The sequence below is a fragment of the Galleria mellonella genome, unplaced genomic scaffold (assembly GCF_026898425.1).
Source record: "Galleria mellonella isolate WM207_F2 unplaced genomic scaffold, CSIRO_AGI_GalMel_v1 utg132, whole genome shotgun sequence".
NCBI classification, from domain to species: Eukaryota; Metazoa; Arthropoda; class Insecta; order Lepidoptera; family Pyralidae; genus Galleria; species Galleria mellonella.
Window position 1 is genome coordinate 993,936 of NW_026441989.1, and position 21,438 is coordinate 1,015,373.

General features: G+C 31.5%; 1 protein-coding gene across 1 annotated transcript in view; it reads left to right on the forward strand.

Annotated features, from left to right (window-relative positions):
• Positions 1-21,438, forward strand: part of LOC113518285 (uncharacterized) — a 94,890-nt gene that overhangs the window by 49,661 nt on the left and 23,791 nt on the right. The window lies entirely within an intron of this gene.

Consider the following 21,438-nt stretch of genomic DNA (forward strand, 5'->3'; position numbering starts at 1 on the left):
TAACTATATATGTAACGAATTTTATAAATAAATATTTTGTCCACTACTTCGTATTTGTGGTTTCAGGACTAATCAATGAATAAAAATACTACCTCTAGATAGCGTATTAAGATAAAACATTCACTAGATTATAAATGAGACTTTCTAGAATACAACTATGAAAACTGCGTCTTATTTTGTGCAGTATTTTTTACATTATGCCGAAACAAACATACAGAGAAAGAAAAAACCCCATAAATTATGTTTTGATCTCTATTGGTTTAATAAGATGATTGTAAATACAAACGTATTTTTACTGATATTTGTATCATAATTATTTCTAAATCCATTCATATGCCATTATAGACTTAAACCAAAATACATTATATAAAAACATCTGTAAAGACGTCTGTAATGGCCAGTATTATAATCTTACATTTTTACTATTATATTATATTATATCATCAGTTAACTGTCCACTGCTGAACATATAAATTTTGCCAGTAGTTGCCACGCTTGTTAGACGGGTTAGCAACCGCAGTTAGACTTTGACGATGTTTTAAGGGGGATGCTGCTGCCCATCCCTCAGCTATTGAATTCCCTCAGTCGTCTATTACGACATCCACGAGAAAGAAGTGGCCCATCCTGTACTTAATACATGGCAATTCTAATATTAAGACACCTCATATAAATGTTTCTTAAACATCTCCCATCTACAGACTAGGTCAAGTTACACCCCTTTCGTTTCCGTGGATATCGTAAGAGATGACTAAGGGAGGACTAAGGGATGGGCAACAGCGTCCTTCTAAAACATCTCTCACCGCATACACATACACATGGGCATAATGGGTCACTACTACCTTTGTTGTGGGTATTGTAAAAGACAATGAAGCGACTAAGGGAATTTAATGGTCGAGGGATAGGCAGCAGCGTCATCCTTAAATCATACAACAACAAGCCCAACTGCGGTTGTCAATCCGCCTGCCAAACGTGGCAACTACTGGCAAACCCCCTAAGAGGGAGGCTTATGTTCAGCAGTGGACGGTTAAGGGCTGATAGGATAATGATGCTTATTTTACCGCACATATTGTTATCTCTCATGCATTGTCGATTCTGAGGATTAAGATTTTATACTTCTTGTGTCAAAGATTGCATTGATTTTTGCGTTGAACTCTTATGTCTTATTACATTACATAATAAATTGAACAACAAACCACAAACTGCACTTCGTAGTTGAACATCGCAACGTCGAATTTAAGTAAAAATTATCTGCAATGATTCCCAACTCCAAATCCTTATATGTAAACATTACGAAACTAGTTATGTTCTAACTATGTAATCAATGTTATTAGGGGAACTTTTTTTTTTAATTCGTGTCGTATCTGTTTACGCATTGAGCGAAAGTGATTCACCATACAGAGATGTGTAACAATGAACGAGGTCGAGATTTTAGCGCACTCGTTATCTAACTACCTACCCATTTGATGCTGCTTCGCTTTACATCTCTTGTACAGATAGGCACTGTTCAGTTACCCAAGGACCTCGCCTTGTTTGAACATTGAACAAAAGGATTAGACCCGCAAGTAGATAATCAGCTTTAAAAACTCATGACTTTGGATTCAAAATACCTTGTTTCATAATCAGGTTTGGGTAGAATCATTCCTATTAAGGAGTGCCATCTGACCTCGGGGTCAGGTACACGTATTATAAAGGTATCTGCCAAATATATATACAGTTAATAATTGTTGTTGTAACATTCCATTCTGTTCGTACGAAATCGAAATTAATAATGTCTACATTCAAGTGGAGGCACGCGCACACCCGAGCCCTGAATTCGAAAAGGCATAGGTCGAAAATACTATAAACTATACAACGTCGTTAATCAGTAAAAAAGTCGAAACTAATTTATTATAGGTACCATATTACCTATGCTTATTAGTATGTAGTTGTTTGGGAACAATATCAGAGACGATTTAAAAGTAATTACACATTTTCTGGACCCAAAATAAAAAAATTAATTTATAGTCCAACGAATGTATGATATTATAGACTAGTAAGAACTATAGTTAATAATACATAGAGTTTGAATAAAATTTGTAATGAATTTAATTCTTACTAACAATTCGTTGTAGCTAAAAAGATTCACCTGAATTTTAGTGATAGAAAATGGCGCTTCAGAATTCACTTTATTATATTTCTAAAACATCTCGAAAATATTAATTATGTTTACAAATCTTATTTTAGTATCGTTTAAATTATTGTAAACTAGTTTTATACAGGACTTCGTACACGTGACTAGGATATGATTGTTTAACAGGATAAAAGTCACCTATATCCTTCTCCATCCCAATAACTACTTGTAATTTCGTTTCAAATTGAGCCGTTTTTTTTTTTGATGGGTGAATATGGTATGGTAACTCCGCCTGCGCTAACGAGATACGCTGACGGAGCACCAGTGAAGGGTGATAGATGAGAATGAAAACAGGCCAATTAGCCTATCATGATGAATTCGTCAGGAATTAACCATGATAGTTTCCAGGGGGAACCGCGAGAAGGTCGACCTGGTTGGGTATATTGCTAGCAATGGGAGTCTGTCTCCATCACTAACAATCCCTTTCCCCCCCAATCGAGTCGTTTAAACATCACAAGGTACATACTAACAAAGTCGATTTAGTCATCATCATATCAGCCATTAATTGTCCACTGCAGAACCTAGGCCTTCCCCATAAGCAGGGCTTTGCCAGTAGTCAGCACGCTTGGCTGTCAGTTTGGCAACCGCAATTAGGCTTGTTGTTATATGGTTTAAGAGTGATGCTGCTGACCATCCCTCGACTATTAAGTTCCCTTAATCGCTTCCTTGCCTCTTACCACCCACAAGAAAGAAGATCCATGTGAATCCGTTAAGCTTGGTTGAAGAACATCGAAATATTTTTACAAATATTTTTAGCAGTAATATAACCAGCAACAGAATACCATGAAATCGGGGGGAAAGGTATTGTTAGTAATGGAGACTAAAAATCCCATTGCCAGCAATATACCCAACCAGGTCGACCGCCTCGTGGTTCCCCCTGAAAACTATCATGGTTAATTCCTGATGAATTCATCATGTTGGGATAACTGGCTTGTTTTTATTCTCATCGATCACCCTTCACTGGTGCTCCGCCAGCGTATCCCGTTAGCGCTGGGGGTTACCAATCCATTTTCATTCACCAAAAAAAAAAAAATACTATGAAATCTATTTCTATGATTAGGATATGTAGATTAAGGAGAATACTTGCTATGCGATTCTTTCTGTCCGAGATATATTTATTATGTGAATTCAAGCAATTATTACAACTATAACCTAGACCAAGAATAATTCATTAAAATTCTAAATACAAAATAAAATTGTTTAATAAAAGTAAGTAGCTGTTCAATATATACTTTTTTTACTTTTCTAGAAGCTAATGGTAACATTAGCTAATGTTACCCATTGTACCACTAACCTGAAAAAACTATTTTTAATCTTTGCCTACTTACATTTCTACATCTAACAAACAGGAAATGGATAAGAGGACCGCAGGTACCTTCATCTATGATTATATGAGACAAACTTATTTGAATTCTAACACAATAGAATTTATCAAAATTATATTGTACTGTGTCTCCAAGAGCATTAACTCACGATTGTTTAGTCGTGTGTCTCTACATACGAAATGCATATTGTTCTGCAGTTTCTCAATAATAGAACAGACATAGTAACCTAGGCAATATATTTTCCAAGCATGTACCTTAGGTACCTAGTTAATTATTGATTGCTTTATTCTATTTTATGCCCAAGACATATTGGCAACTTACTGAATTGTGGCATTACGAAACAAAAGACTTTGTAGTTTTGTTTGTTGGTAATAAATTTTTATTAATTGAATTTCATTACACAAGATTTTTATTCGTTTATCTAAGGTAGCGATTTGGCTCCGGGTATTTGTAGAAGAGAGTTCAATAATTTATAACTATGATTTAAAAATGTCATAAGTAAAAATAATTGAGTTGATTTAAAATCCCGATCAACTCTCTGTCATACAATATAAATAATCCTATTAAGATTTTAATCTAACTGACCCGCTGAATTTCGTATCACCTATAACGCCATCTATTAAAAATATTTCGAAGAAGAGATTAATTACATACAAAATTAATTATTTTAATTACTTGATTTCTCAGCTCTTTAGGGGTTTCTCGAGAACAATACCAGTATTACAATGAATAAAACAAAACAAAAAAACCATTTTATATATATACTCATCGAGATAGGTATGGAAGCTTGTAAGGATGAATGGATGTTTGATTCTTTTTCACGCAAAAACTACTGATTCGATTCGAATGAAAATTGGAAAGTACACAGATAGGTTATGTATAGATTATATAAATAGAGGGTTTTCGGGAAAAGCGGGTCCCCTTTTTCGTATAATTTTGCGTAATAAATAGTTATGTGTGATTCCTTTATAACTTCTATATTTATTTTGTCTTATAAATTACGCACCTTTAATAATTTAATGCGCAATAAAAGAATTTTATTTATTAAATAATTAAATATAGATACGTCAAGATACATTATGTGCGTAAGTATATAAAATACTGATAAAAAACGACTCGGCTACTTTGATAATTAGCTGGCAAAAAGCTGACCCATTTTTGAGGCTCGATGCTCTATCTATATAATTCAAGGTTTTATCCTAACTTAGCACATAAACAGCTTAATATTAATTCACGTGAGCAAAGCCAGGATATACAGTTAGTGTAAAGTATCGCAGATTATCTAATAAATGGTAATATCTTTTGCAATATGAACGAACGTACAAAGTATGTTTATTAGAGGCTGGAGATAACCGTTGCCTCTGCCTATCTGTACCTACTAACTTTACCTCTATTACGTATTAATAAAAATAAGTTTCGTTGAATATAAATTAACATAAACATAAACTATCCTTTCCATTTATATTTTGTGATATGTATTTCTCCCGCGACGTATTGTTAAAATAATACCGGATGCATAAATTTATAAAACAAGTACCTCTTTCGAATAACGATTATGCAATAAATATATATAAATCTTAAGTATTTAATTTAATTATAAGTAAAAATAAAAAAAACTAATTTATTAATTCATCATGTATGCAGGTGGGTAGTAACTGCGAAATGACAAAGGATTTTTAATCGACCTTTTTAACATTTTTTTATTTTATTTTATTATCAGTTCATGACTAGAGAGCTTAAAATTGAAATTTATCTCATTTTTATTTTAATATTATTTATCTCATAAGTTTCTAAGTTTTTTTTTCGGAATTATATTAATTTAAGAATTTACAATATCATCGGTAAATCCCCGGAAGAATTTATGTACTTTCTGAAGTTATTCTGTCCCTAGATTATGCAGTGTTTTATTTGTCTTTTATTTGGGTATTTAAAAACTTAATATCGTTACATTTTATTTTTTAAATAAAAAATATTGAATTCATTATAAAAAAAATTATAAACGACACCCTCCTCGCTTCGAATTGCTGTGCCTGACAAGGTCTACAATATACTTTATTAATTATTAAGATATAATAATATTGTAGAATGCAATCAATTAATTGAATTGAAAATCCTTTTTATTTACAGAAATATCTAGATGGGAATTATGTTCAGAGCAAAGGAAAATGGCTCCTATTTATATTTCATTTAGTGATCACACTGATTAATTTCATTATGATGTAGCTATGTTTTAAAAATATTAAATTGTCTCATAGTAACATTATTAGCTGCAAAAGGTTAGTTTCTATCTCGGCAATTAATTTTTCGGTCAGCTACGCTATAAACAAGCAATGATGCATAAATCATTATTTCATGATGAGATGTTTTGCGGCTTCTATAATAATGTTGAGCTTATGGCACAATATAATGACTACGCTAATAAATGTTGACCCATAAATGCAAAAATATTATTCTCACGTGTAGACAATAAGAGTTCACTTTATGGTAGATGGTACGGACGTGTCAGAAGGTCTAAAAATATTGCACAATCGCAAAATAATACGTCTGTACAAACAAAAATTGGTTGTGAAAAGTGTAATTGCTACTTACGTAGGTGTCAATTGTTTGTATGGATAGTAAAAATTATCAATTCCGCTATAATGTCTTTTTATGGACATAGACTGATTATGCAGGCTATACGAATGGGAGTGTTTCATAGACCTCTGCTAAAAGCCTCTCCTTTTACTAATAAATAAATGCTAATCAATAGATATACTACTGGTATTTGAAATTAGTATTTGTCTCGTTTCATTTTTATTAGACTTTTTTAATGTATGACAATGGAATCGTAACCTCGTCTACGCTAACGGTATACGCATGCACCAGTGATGAATGATAGGCGAGATAAAAAGTCAGGTCACTTAGCCCATTGTGATGAATACACCTGTAATCCATCACGATACTTGCCAGGGGGAACCACCTGGAGGTCGACCGAAAGGGTATATTGTAAGCAATGGGACTGGTAATCCGCATTACTAACAATGTCTTCCCCCTTCCATTATAGTAAACAGCTGGGGCTTTCATTTATGTTTTCTAGTATTTTTATATCGCCACATTTTATTATAATAAAAATAAAACAATATAAGATATAATTAGTAAATATTTTGAAACGAATAAAACTCTATTGGAAGAGTATATCATGCAAATATCACACCGTAATTGATAATATATTCAACATGTCAATATAACGATATGGGCACGTTAAGAGTTACATACATGCGTACAAAATAAAGTATTTTATTGCCACTCAATGTCTTGGTATGTTACATACGAACAAATCATTACTGATTTTATACCAACTAAGATGTGAAGGTTAAGTTTTTGTAATTATAAAAAAAGTACTGGGCATTTAAATCTTCTCGTTTCATTAATGGATTATGCATAGCGTGTGATTATGTCAATTTATTGAGATAATGCCAGCAATAATTAATCAAAATGGTTATTCATATTGTCAAAATGTTTAAAAATTATGCAAACAAGAATAAACGTTGGGTAATTATTGTACATATAACTTAAGAGTATACTTAAGATTTGTAATGACCAGCGCATATTTAAACTTAGAATATACAGATTACCTATTCTAAGTTTATAGGTCAATGTCGACAACAAAGATCGTATAAGTAAGGTCTTTCCTTGTTTTATAATATCTATCTAGATATTAATAAAAATATATATTACTAAAATAAATCTTCATTGAGTTTGAATATTAAATATGTTTTAATCTTTATCCCAGATCAATATTAGCCGATTATTCGCATAGAATGATAGTAGGCGGATACATACCTAATAAGTTGACCTCACAAGCCATCATACCGTGTTGTTTATCTAGTAAATCACGATTCCCTGCCCATTCGATTCATGCTAATCGATACTGGAACTCGTGACCTGCCACCGTGTAATCAATGTTTAAAATCATCACATAAAATAAACCGACGAAACGGAGCACTCAACTGCTATTAAAGTTCGACTATTATGCAACTGTCTAACAACGTGTAATGTTAACAAAAAGAAAAAGAATTAGTGGTTGTTGAAATTTCTGTCAAGTATTTTTAAATGGATCTTCAATTCTAATTTAAAATCTTTAAATGTAATTCCGTAGTTCCATATTCCATATAGTATTATAGTATATTTACTACAGCAAATGATACATAAACTTAATACAATCATTCTTCTCGTATGTATGTTTGTACAATCGTTTGTCCTTACACACAATCAATGCACAACCTAAACTACAAAATTTAGAAGACTGAAATTTGAAAACTAAATTTATTTTATAACGTCGATTGTGAGTATCCACTAAGAAAGGACTTTTGAAAAATGATGCTACGCATACAAAGCCGTAAACAGCTAGTTTATCAACAGACTTTAGAAAGGTACTCAATGAAGTTATATTTTTTATGCTTGTTACCTCGTAGGTCCGTCAGTTGTAAACCGATTTTGAAAATTATTATGTTTTATCTGAATGGATATGTTTTACACATTGGTTTCATAGAAACTTTATTAAAATCGGTTTACTAGTTTAGTTTCTAAATCAAATTAACTGGTATTACTACTTATTGCATTTAGTTATTTTTTGTAGAATACAACTTAATTATTACAGAGTTATATTTCTAAATATTGCAATAATTTACTACCATGTTGTTAAGTTTAATTTTTATGTCACTTAGTATAACAAACAAGCTGGCCACTCCATCATTGAAAGTTGTAACCGCCTATAGATATAAACAGCTCCATGGTACTGTTTGTTTACATTATTAGCAATATACCCTTTTAGTTCGATCTCCACAAAGTTCCCTTGGAAACCACCGTGTAGAGTTCCAGGTGTATCAGTCACGATGGGGTAACTGACCTGCCTTCTCATTCTTATACATCATCCCTCACTGGTGCCCCCTCAGCGTATACCGTAAGCGAAGGCGGGGTCATTTTCATTCATTAAAAAATATACCAAGAAATCTGCTTAAGTATTCTCATTCCTGAGTGTCGTAATTGCATAAAGTTAAGTTGTTGCAAATCTATTCGAATAGAATTTATGATGTCATCAGATACGACTGATTGTAAAATCCTATGGTATTTTCTAGTTCCTGCACATCAGGGTCGACCCGGCAGCTATGCGGGCGCCATCGTATTTTCGACGCTTTAAAGTTCAAGCTTTAGGAATTCGTGGTAGTACAGAAATGTCAGACAAAGGTCGTTGCCTATAGTGGTTTTAACGTAATGTGTTGAACATCGTTACTGCCTATTATAGTGCAGCTCATGCTATATGTAACCTCGTGCCTGTTGTCACGGCAAACAATCGAGATTGCCGATATACTTCTCCACAGTCCAGATGCCTTATTTAATTTATTCAGCTTTGTTGTAAACAATTTTTAAACCGTGACAACAACAATTGTGACCTCCATTAATAAAGCTGTTATTGTTGATAGCAAGAATATATAATTACGTAAATATAAAATATAAATCATATTTGTTGTTGATACCAGTTAAAACTTTATATATAGTTATATGCATAATATTTTTTATTATTTTGACATATACTATATAGCTTATTACATTACATTATTTACAATATAATATAGCCGTGTGGTCCTGGCATAGAATAGACCATCCTTTTCTTTCTCATGGGTGTCGTAAAAGACGACTAAGAGACGGCGAGGGATGGGCAGCAGTGTCTCTCTTAAAACATCTCTAAAGCCTAACTGCTATTGCCAATCCGCCTGCCAAGCGTGACAACTACTGGTAAAACCCCAAAAGGGGGAGGCTTATATTCAGCAGTGGACAGTTATGGGCTGATATGATGATGGCGATGATATAGTATATGTTAAGTTAATATATAATAAATATAATTAAGTTTGAAATTAAACGTACTTTAATTTCTAAAATATTTAAGTTACAAGTAATGAGTGATATTTAACCTAATTTAAGTAATCCTACTAATGATTACTTGTAGTAAAATTTCGATATTTTAATGTTTGGATTGTTGTTACTGAATTACGTTTAAAGGGTTTGACAGATTTAAAAAAAATTGGTATATAAATATCATCTTGCATTAACGTAGCTTACATAGGTTACATTTACATTAATTTTAGCAAGCAGAGCCGAGGGATTACTACTAGTTTATATATATTATGTAGCGATGTCATCTTGATATTTAGTTGTATTTATTGTATTTTGCGCGATATCAACACTCAAGATTAAAAATATACATGTAAAAATGTTATAATTAGTAGAAGAAGCTATACATTAGTTAGGTCTATAGCCGTGAGAATAATAAATGCTCAAAATTTTTTGTACTTATTTGCAGGTAAGTAGGTAATATTTAATAAAATGTGTATACAATACTACTGTGTTTTAAAAAAAGTTATGAGGAAACTTATATTTAAGAAATATATTATATTTTAGAAATAAAACGCACGCACTCACATGCTCATTCACACACACACATACATATGCACGTACACAAACACACGCCTGTACACACACACACCCATACACATACACCTTTATAAATTTTTCACGTTAATTCTATAGTTATAAATATTGGATACGTGTTATGTAATCATTTATTTTTAAAATTCGTATAATCGTTTTCCTTAGTTTAAAGTTTAGACTTAATGCGGACTGTACATTGAGATATAATAGTAGGGGCCTGGATACCTGAGATGCAAATTTATTATCTACTTTAGTTTCCAATCTCTCACAAGTTTGGCAATGGCATTATGCATTTACATATATATATTATCTTTTTTATGTAGTTACTTATGTTCTGTAATATTTGTGGAGAAAGTAAACTTTATCTTATATATTATGTGACGATGTCATCCTCAATAGATAATAATGAAGTGTAATTAATCCACATAGAATGCAATTAGATAAAAATTATACCTACCATCGCGTGTGCAGTGGAGTCAGTGATAAACGAGATAATTACCATTACATGTAGTTTATTACATAAAGCTCGTAACAGCCGCATTCTAGTCCATCGCTAATTAATTGTGTGACTTTTGACATTGTCCGCCATTTTATACAGTTTTCTTTTCCGTCTCAATTCGTATACGTTAGTTAATCATTTTAGAAAGAATTGACACGTCAAATTATGATAATTATGTTGATCACATTCAAATTGTATGATATTTTTATTGGTTATACTATAAATAAGCTAATAGTAGCTGTATAGCCTCTCATAATATGAATAATTACATAGAATATTCGATTACGAATATTTAAATTAAGTAGCTTATTAGTGTTAATGACTATAATACATATAATATGACTGATTGGCGTGAAATAGAAACGAGCTTCTAGTGAATTAGATAAAATTTATTTATAATGCTGTCTGATTGTAAACGAAAAATTCTAGAGCTGCACTGCACTTCTATTGTTAAAATTATAAAAGATAGAAAAAGGCAGTATCAATTAAATTGGGAGTCCATGATTATGACTTAAAAATCTTGAGTAACAGTGTCAAAAAATTTCACATTTTAAACTAGAACCATAAGCCAGAACATTATAAGCTTGCTGCTTAGGTGACTTAATAATATACAATTAGTGGAAACATTTATATTTAAGTGAACAGATTAATTGCATAGACCAAGTTAGATCATACTACTTATTAGAATAATTATTTCGTTTATGAGTTAAACTACTAAACTCATTGGTCTTCTTTTACATAGCATGGTAATATTTTGTAAGGCTTTATTCATTTTTATAAAAGTTTAGCATTATTTTCGAAGCCTTTCTAACCTAGGAGATCCTATATAGTTAAAATTGATCTGAGAGTTACATCTAACGGACCTCTCTAACGGACCTCTTCCGCGAATGAGTGTAGGTAATACAAGAGTCCACTTTTGTTTTTAGTCAATGAACCTAATTTAGGGCACGCAAATTACAAGACGTTGCGGCATGTATTTAAATTCATATCTATGACTATTAGCTAAGTGTGTTATGGTAGAATAGAATTAAAAGGATTTATGTAACAATGTCGGTCGACTACTTAATTGGTGAATAAGTATTATTCGTAACCTCGAGCCTTTGAACGGTTCCTCCAAACATACAAGACCTCGACGTATCTACGTTCGTTTCTTATTTATAAATAACAAAAGTATAATCTTTTGTGTCTATCTATGCACGTAATATGCGGAAATGTAAATGCAGCAATATGTATGTAATCATCATGTACATGAAAACGGTCATTACAATATTCTTGTATTGTGTATAAATCAATAATTATTTTTATCACCCACTGCATTCCACGAGTTTACTCATTTCTTCTTCTTCTCACGAGTTTACTTGAATTAGAATAAAAAAAATTATTATGTTAACCTTATATGTGATATACGTATGTTCCTTTTACATATACCTTACGATACTTTTTTCGTTGACATAATCTTGAAATTGGATTCAAAATGATGAATGAAATATGTAGCTTAATGGATTAATGGAGATTTACTTGAAGAAATATTATAGTTATTGTTATTGCAAACTATTATTTTGAGTATCTATAGATTTTTATGAACTTATTTAGCAACGGAGTTACTGCATAACATAGATGGTAAAAAACTATGTGTAATTTTGACACTTATGTGTAATATCCATTAGAAATGTACTACAGACTATGAATGAATTGAAATGGATTGTTCTCGCTTCTAATCTACGCGTTGTGTTAGTATACGTCTATAGTGGCATGTTAAAATATGATAAAATGTTAAAGGTGAACGATATTCAGATATTATGATGTGATAAATTTAAGTATTTGTTTCACAGTTCGTTATAAGTTAAAATATACGCAACAGATGTTTAGGTTATGTAGATATTAATTAAATATTTTATTTAATTAACCTCTTCATTTGAAATTGTGTCCTCGCTTATAACATAATAAAGTTGTTTGTTTCATTGAACGATAATTAAAGCTATCTGTGATTGAAGTAAGGTTTTTGGTGTTCTTTATAAAAACTAATAAAATAACTAAATTAATTAATTATTTAAGATACTACAAAACGTACCTAAACAAATTAAAAGACTGTCTTGTACCTTATTGAAGAGATCCTTAAAGAGAAATCTAAATTTTTACTTCCTTACTAATATCATAAATGTGAAAGGTTGTTTGTTTGTTACCTCTTGATACATTAACCAATCGTTGTGAAATTTAATATATACGTACCACATAAAATAAAAAACAAGAACGTATTAACTTTTTATCTCAGTTAATGAATATAATACCATGTATCTATATTACGCGGACCAAGTCGTAGGTTAAAGCTAATATTTTCTTTATTACAGCCTTACTACCTTGCATATAAGCATGATTTGAAAATGCAGGCGTTGATGTATTTAGGATTGTTTTTCAAGGGGTCTGATCTTTTAGAATAAGTGATTATTTACTGTTAGATATTTCTCTTACTCATAGCTGAAAGCTCCATGGTGGGCACTGACGATTCTGGGGTGGGCACGGCCCAATTACTCCAATACATCTATTATAAAAGTCCTACACATTCAACACCATTTTGTAATAGCATTAAATAATGAGTATGACGAATGTGAATAACCATACTTAATTATATTCTTATTGTTTAAAAGAAGATTGCTATACGGTGCGAGTAGGCGCAACAGCTGCGCATGCGCAGACAGCCATAAATATAGTTCGCTCCCGTCGATGTCTTTCGTACGAACGTAGGGCTGCGTAGCGCCGGCGCGTAGGCTTTGTTTACAGTGTAGGTTGACATACAATTTTGTAATCGACGTTTATTTTTTTTTAAATTCATTTGAAAATATAACCTTCAGTAATATTATGTTCATATATAAATACAATAGAATTAAATATAAAGGTTGTATTAGATCGATTGTGTAACGTGTCGAACTAGCCAATCGTGAATAATTTCCAGTGTCTTATTCTAAAAATTAAGGTAGTCTCAAATCATATATATTTTCATAAATAAAAAAAATAAAATACATGTAGTATTTAGAACGTATTGGTCGAGTCGATCGGTATACGGATGTGATTTGTATGTTTGGTAGATCCAAACATACAAATCACATCCGTATACACCAAAATTGTGTATTATAATCTTTATCTCTAGTTAATCATTTGTATCTATCTTTAAATATTAGTTTGAAAAACGTAATATCTTCGTATGACGAGAGAACTGTTACTAAAGGTAGGACATTAATTGTATGTTATGGTAATTTATATTTATTTACGAGGTGATTTTACTTTACGAGATAGAAATAACAATTACAGTTGATATGCTGTTGTAATGCCATTATGTTGCCTTTAACTCACTGCACACGTAGACAAATGAGCTATTTTGAGCATAATGATTATTGTTATAGTAGAAATAGACGATTTACAACTAGCGAGGCGCTGGAGCGCAACGAAATGGAAGGAAGCGTTGTTTATAATGTAATAGAGGGCAACAATATTCGTTTAATACGTAGATTACTAAAACTAATATAAAATACCTAAACAGTAGATCAGATACTAAGGTAAATTATAGTGATACTTTTTATTAGATAATTTTTATTATTAGGGTTAGTACCTAGTTACCGGGTGGGGAGGGATTGTTGGTAATGCGGTCTACCAGCCCCATTGCTAATAATATCAGGTATGTTGTTGTCCACCACCTCCCGTGGTCCACCCCGGAAACCAGCGTGGTAAATACCAAGAGTATTTATCACAATGGGCTAACTGACCAGTCTTTTTCATTCTCATCTATCATCCCATACTAGTGCCCCGCTAGCGTATACCGATAGCACAAGCGAGATTACCATTTCGTTATCATCTAGTGTAAAAAAAGTACCTAGTTACCTTTATAAGTAAAAATAAACCTAATAAGAAGTAAAAAATTATAAACGTAAAAAAAGTAAAAAAAAAAGTAAATGTAATTAAGATATGTACATTAACCGGAATAAAAAGTAGCCAATGTCTTTTTTCCATCTCATTCATGTATGTGTATCTATTCTAACTAACGGCTTAACCATACAATTTCATAGTGATTGGTTAAGTTGTTAAGGCTCTAATATGTTACAAAATCACTTTCACATTTATTCCACATATTATTTGGGATTCATTTTAATTTTCATGTATAAGGAAAAATGCATGCTATTGACACAATCTATTAAAGTAAATCGAACTTCTAGACAAGTGGCAAGTGAATTCATCTGCGGAATTATTATCGCAAACGAGTCCATGAGTTGGAAAGAGACATCGGATGTTGTTTTTTTGATCTACGAGTATATCATGGTCTAGCTAACTGTAACGTTCCCGTCAATGGATTCGCTTTTCATTTGTCTAGAGTGCCTGAAATACGATCGTACTATCGGATGTAAATTGTGTTGAAAGGACTCATTATTATAGACTCAATATCTATTGTATCGTCAGAAAATAGGTAAACTATTTTTGTGCTTATATACATAATTGAAACTGTTGCCGCCAGAACTTAGCGATAAAGAAAAATTTTGCATATGTTACATTGTATTCATAATCATTGTATGTAGGTATAATTCATATATTAGGTACATATAATAATATATGTATTACTATTTGTGTATTTATTTATTATTAGGTGTTAATAATAAATTTTTATTACTACTGCCTATCAAAGGTTTCTTGTTTTACCTAATATATATAATCATCATCACTACATAGTATAAAACGTAGTTGCCTCCCGTCTGTCTGTCCCTATGGATGCATAGATCTTTAAAACTACTCAACGGATTTCGATGCGGATTTTAATAGATAGAATGATTCAAGAGGATAGTTTATATGTATAATACATGCATGATATAGTAGGGAAACATTCATAATTTTAGAGGTTTCTAATGTGCCGGCTGACAGCACTATTTAGTATCAACATTGCACCCGTACGAAGCCAGGGCGGGTCGCTAGTATAATATAAATGTCACACAATCATATTAATTGCCTAGTCTTCAGGCAATGAACATCTGGAAGCACAATCCAGAACTCTCAAACTCGATCCAATTCACAAAAAGTTTTCAAACTGACCCAAACGAGCGTCGAGCTCGAAATCTTACTAGGCAAAGTTATGCGCCTAGCGCTATACCACGAAGGTCGTCAAAATATAATGGTTAGCTGGCAAGGAATGCCGTAAGATTATGCATTTTAAGTATATTAAAAAATAAGTAAACGCATTAAATTAGCGACAACTTCAAAATATATGAATTTGTCATAAGAAGTCACGTGGTCTAAAGGCATTCTACTAATACTATCTATATACTATAAACGTAAATGTTTGTAAGTACTTGAATTCTTATATGTATAATGCATGTATGTCTATGATAGATATGTGTTCTAACCTGTTTTCCTGCTACTGATAATGCTCTATATTCTAGGCCTGCTATAGTCTATATATATATATATATATTTCTTCTACAGCAAATGAGAAATCTATCGTATAAAATTTGAGATATTTTAATGAATACAAATTACTTAATTATAAAGATAGTATACGAGTATGTATGTACATATATTTATATACATTTGAGTCCATATATAAAGTGAAACCAATTAAGTGAACGTATTATATATTAAAACACTTCATCGGGAAGTAAGTTTTGCAAATGGCATAAGTAGAGTAATTGGCATACCGGTCGGCAATTCAATTTCTTGAATTCTCTTAATTGGCGTAAGAAAATTTTGATCCCAGTTTTTACTATAAAGACTTGAAATAGAGTATATATAATATTTTGTATTTCGAACTCAATATAAATTGTAAATTAATCATTTTATAGTCTCTTCTATGCAACAAACGAAGTATTTTGCGCAAGATTAGCTTATTCCTGTTTATTTTGCATTGTGTAATAGAGCTATTTTGAACAATACTGTGTTTTGCAAAACTTGAAGTCATCAGACCTGTTGGCAGTATTGATAATAACTATGCCTAATTGGCTTTGATGAGACTCTAGACTTAGATTAATGAGAGAAATCTATAAATGCTCTTTGTGAGATTCTGAACGATTTGAAATTCAATGTATCACTCCTACTATAAATCTGGGTATGCGTATTGAATATTTTATTTATACCTACTAATACTTGAAATGGCAAATAACCTGATGGCTTATTTAATGGAAAGTACCATTCATTGGCTATAACAAGTATTAGCAAATATTATATATATAGATTACTGTTGTAAATTTTTGCTTATACTTTTTTTTTAATTGTATATGTCATGTGAAATGTAAAAGTTAGTCCTCCAGTCGAGCTGTCAAAAGACTTGTCAAACCGTTTGATCTACAGCACAAACGAAGCGCTACTAAACGAGATTCATTTTTAATTTGACGGGTTCCCACATACTAGAGACAACAGTAGGTACACTTAAGCTTCTTGCATGAATTAAACGCAACTGGTTCTGTCATTAACTTTGATAGCGTAAGGACTTAACTAATATAGTGGCAGTTACGACAGCTTTATACACACGTACATGAAGACATTCAGAATTAATATTAATTGATTCTAAAACACTATTACATGTTTAATTTACACTTGACTTTCAGTTTACGAATACATTAAAAAATCACCTTAGCGGTTTAAAACTAGATATATGTTTTCATTTGTCTAGCTGTTACAAATTCGATTTTTGAAATATACTAATATTTGTATTCACTTAATAAAAGCTAGTATTACCTTCTTCAATGAAATGTAGTACCTATATATCCTAATAGAAAATTGTTCAACAATCATACTGTAAATATAATAATTGTGAAGTTACTATTAATAAATTATATTATACACACCTTCCGTCTATTTCTGTGACTGTTGATTCAGTTCTCATGAATATACTTTACAAGTAATGCCGAATTTCATCGCCGTTACCTCACAACAATTGTTTTGTTTACCTCGATTCTAGTTCAGTGGGCAATGTGAGTTGTCTATCATCCTGATTATAATGGATTGCGCAAACCATAGTGGCAGTTTACCACGGTTCCACGACAATGCGTGGTGGTGCAAGTGGTGAACACCGTCTGGAGATCAGTCGCACGCATAGCCTTGCACTGTCAACTCATGTTCTAACACCACGCTTTACTTGCACTAACTGTAAGTGCATCGGTACGTGACTTGTGTTGTTGTGTTTTTGTTGTTCTACCATTGTGCGGTGTTGTTGGGTTCAATTGCGGTTTGTTTGTTTCTATTACAATACTCGTTTGATATCATAACCAAAAAATCTATTTGATTAGCATTGGTAATACCTTATTTACATCACTATCAAAATGAATGAATACATGTTGATACGGTCAGCTGAACTGCTCTATCGCCAAATTTAATCGTTCTCAAAAATTAGGCGGGCGGTCGTAGGCGGACGGGCGTCAAACATAAGAGACGAGATAGCGACTTGTTATTTAAAATGTTTTGATTTGAACTGTATATTTTAATATAATAAGAAATATTAACTTGTTTAACAATTAGAAATGGATCCGGTCAAAATGTAGTCTATATTAGCGATTCCTGAAGTGGTTTCCGCAGAACTTATGGGTTCCGTAGAAAAGTCATTAGTGTTCCATAAAATTGTTTATTTTGGTTGTTAAATAATATAACAGTTAAGCATAGATTTTATTTTGAAATAGCGAAAATATGTGATGAGAAAATCTCATTACTGTTATGTAAACAGGATAGCGAGAATTCAGCCTGAACTACAACTTTACATTATAAGTTAAAATAAAAAATAAAGTGTTTTACTTTTACGAGATTTCTAACAAAAGTTTTTTATCGTATTTAATTTACAGTGTTTTTGATTTGATATGTTCCGTTATCTTAAAAGTTTAGGAGATTCTGGTCTATATATATAATATAACAAAACGTCTTGTTAAGTTATTTGATCATTTTAAATATGTTTTCTCAAAAATGTAAACTATATATGTATTTGACTTCGACTGTAATACTAGTAAGCATTATAATCATAAAAATAATACTATGGCTGTATGTTCACGCGACTGAGATAAAATTTATTCTACATTCTTACGAATCATGAGTGCTACGGTTATATCAAATGTCATGGTGATTGACTGAACAATTAGGGAATCAAGATGTAACAAACAAAAAATATTTTCACTTTTATATGTAATATATATAATTATAACTATTTATCTTCCTACAGACATCTTCCTACATTCTAACTTAATTTGGACTTTATGACAATAATCTATCTACTTACATGTATTGTTATTTTTACAATACGACTGGCTTTACTTCCTTAAATAAGTAATACCTTTTTTAAATTAAAAGGCAAATTTTATTCCAAATTTTAGATTATGTGTATTAGGATTGTTATGTAATCATTATAAATATTTCAATAGTTCAATATTTGAAATATTTCCGAGATGAAAAATCCAAAATTAATTATAGGTTATTGTAAATTAAGTTTTGTATGTTTATTCAGTACCATGTTGAATTTTATAGATATTATGCATGAAAATATATTAATAAACTATTTTTGACGTAATTAGTATATCATTATATTATAAAATATAATTTTTAAATAATATTGCATTTACCAGGAAACAATAAGATCCTTTCCGTTATATACAGACAAGATCCTTCTTTATTATCATATTTTCCTTATTTCTATTTTTTTTATTCTTTTTTTTCATGTTAAAATTACGTGTAAAATGCGCTTATTTAACTTAGCATAACACTTTCTGAGTTCAGTGGCCGCAATTAGATTTCTCTTGAACCATGAAAATTACTATCTAATTAGATAGGTACTAACATTCTATCGGTATTTTGATTTGTAATATCTAATATGTCGCAGTTCAATGCTCTAATAAGTCGATAAATAGCAATCAGTGGGTACGCAAATTGCACTTACGGCAACCTCTTGTTACTTAAATAGGTGCATTAAAACGGGTACTTACATGCATACTTGGAAAAGCGAATAGTGGATAATCCTTAAGAGGCAAGGTCAATGCTTTTAAATATTTTTTTTTATATGACTTAGAATGGCAAATAAGCTGATGGCCCATCCGATGGAAAGTGGTAACTGTCGCCTATAGACATGAGCAGTACCATTGACATAACAGAGTATACTGTTTCGCCCATGATACCCTCATTGCGTTGCCATTCCTGAGAACTCAGGTGTTATTCCTCTGTACTCTGTAAATTCACGCCATGCAAACACAACTGATTCATGGTTGAAACACGAATGGGACAACGGTACCCAAGGAAACTACTTTTGTACAATCTCCCTCCGGTATATATTTCCATAATTCTAGTAAATTATTTTCTTTTCTACCTTAACGTATCAGTGGCTAATTATTTAAATTCCAAGTGCTTCTGTTAAAATTAACATTCATCCTTTATCTGATAATTTGGATTATTTCTAAAATAATTACAAGCATTATTTCGATTTTCCCACAAAACATTGCGCTAATGATTACATGGAGCCAAACTTCACAAGGCTCTTTGTTTTGTGGTCAGTCACAGAAAACTAAAATGCTGGCAAGATTTTGTAACATGCTACTTTTGTAAGTCGTAGCCACAATGTTTAAATTACATTGATTAAATGGTTTCTCAAAATGTTGATCAATAATATCTACTATGATCATAAGACATTGTAATGTTTTTTATGACGCACGTAAAGGGGTCATAATTGTTTTATAACACAGGGGGCAAACGAGCATACGGCCCACCTGATAGTAAGTGACTATCGCCGCTCTTGAGCACCCGCAACACTAGAGTAATTGCATGTGTGCTGTCGACCAATTTTATTAATAGTTCGATTATGACTCCGATGCGGCCGTGGTGCTCGCTCATATGTGACGCTGTTACTGTACGGATACCGCTACGCATTATGGACTGTTTGACGCCTATAGCTATGCATTAGTCCGTTAAACATAACATACATTCCACTATCTTGAACATAAATATATTTTTCTATTCAACACAAATGTAGAATCAGCCGCGGATCTCACAACATTAGCATATTCTTAATTGTTCACTTCTCTCTAATAATATGCTTACAATCTTTAACCGCGTTGATATTGTCTACAATAGCTACTTAAAAGATATTAATCGATTTAGGTTAAGGTAGCCTCAATATAACGAACACTCGATATTCTCAGATCTGTCAAAAGTCTGATGTCAAAATGGCGCAGACAAGTTATTTTACGAGTGTCAATTGTTGTAGCAAACCATTGTACCTATTGTCATTGAGATATCAAAAATCTCGATTATGAACACCTGTTTCGTGTGTATTATATTTATAGCTTGATAAATTAGGAACAATATTTTGTTTATTTATATCAACTAATATCAAGGTTAATTAATATGTAATAATACTTAAGATCTACTGTTTTGATTACATTCTTTAGCTGTTCGATTGCAAATTGAATCATCACTACTAATTGCTGTTAATATCCTCAAATTGCACGCACTAAGAGTTCACCAACCTTCAAGTTGAATTCCGCTTCTAATATAATATATATTCGCAGTTAGATGTATTTATTAGTCGTTTGGTTGATGTTTCTATATTATTTTATGTGTACCAAATACACTCAAAAGATAATAAAAGCTAAACATCATTCTATGATTCTTTGATATAAAATTATTAATAAACGTAATAATAAAACGGTTTTCCTGAATCACATGGTGTGGTGGGTAAAGCCTGAAGTTAAACTCGATCACTAGATGCATAATAAAAACAATTTAAATAAATTAACCTTCAAAGAATATTTTCAATAGGATACGCAGTGACTGTAAGTATAATGGTACAAGCACGACTACATACCATTGATATTGTTTTTGTACTCTTAAAAATAATAAAAACATGTTTAATGTTTATAATGTTACCAAAAATAAATTGATCACCTTTGAATACACTTTTTGTGAAGTAATGATATAAATAAAAAAATACTTGTAAAAATCTTCTATTATCGTAGTTAATAAACAATAACCTTACC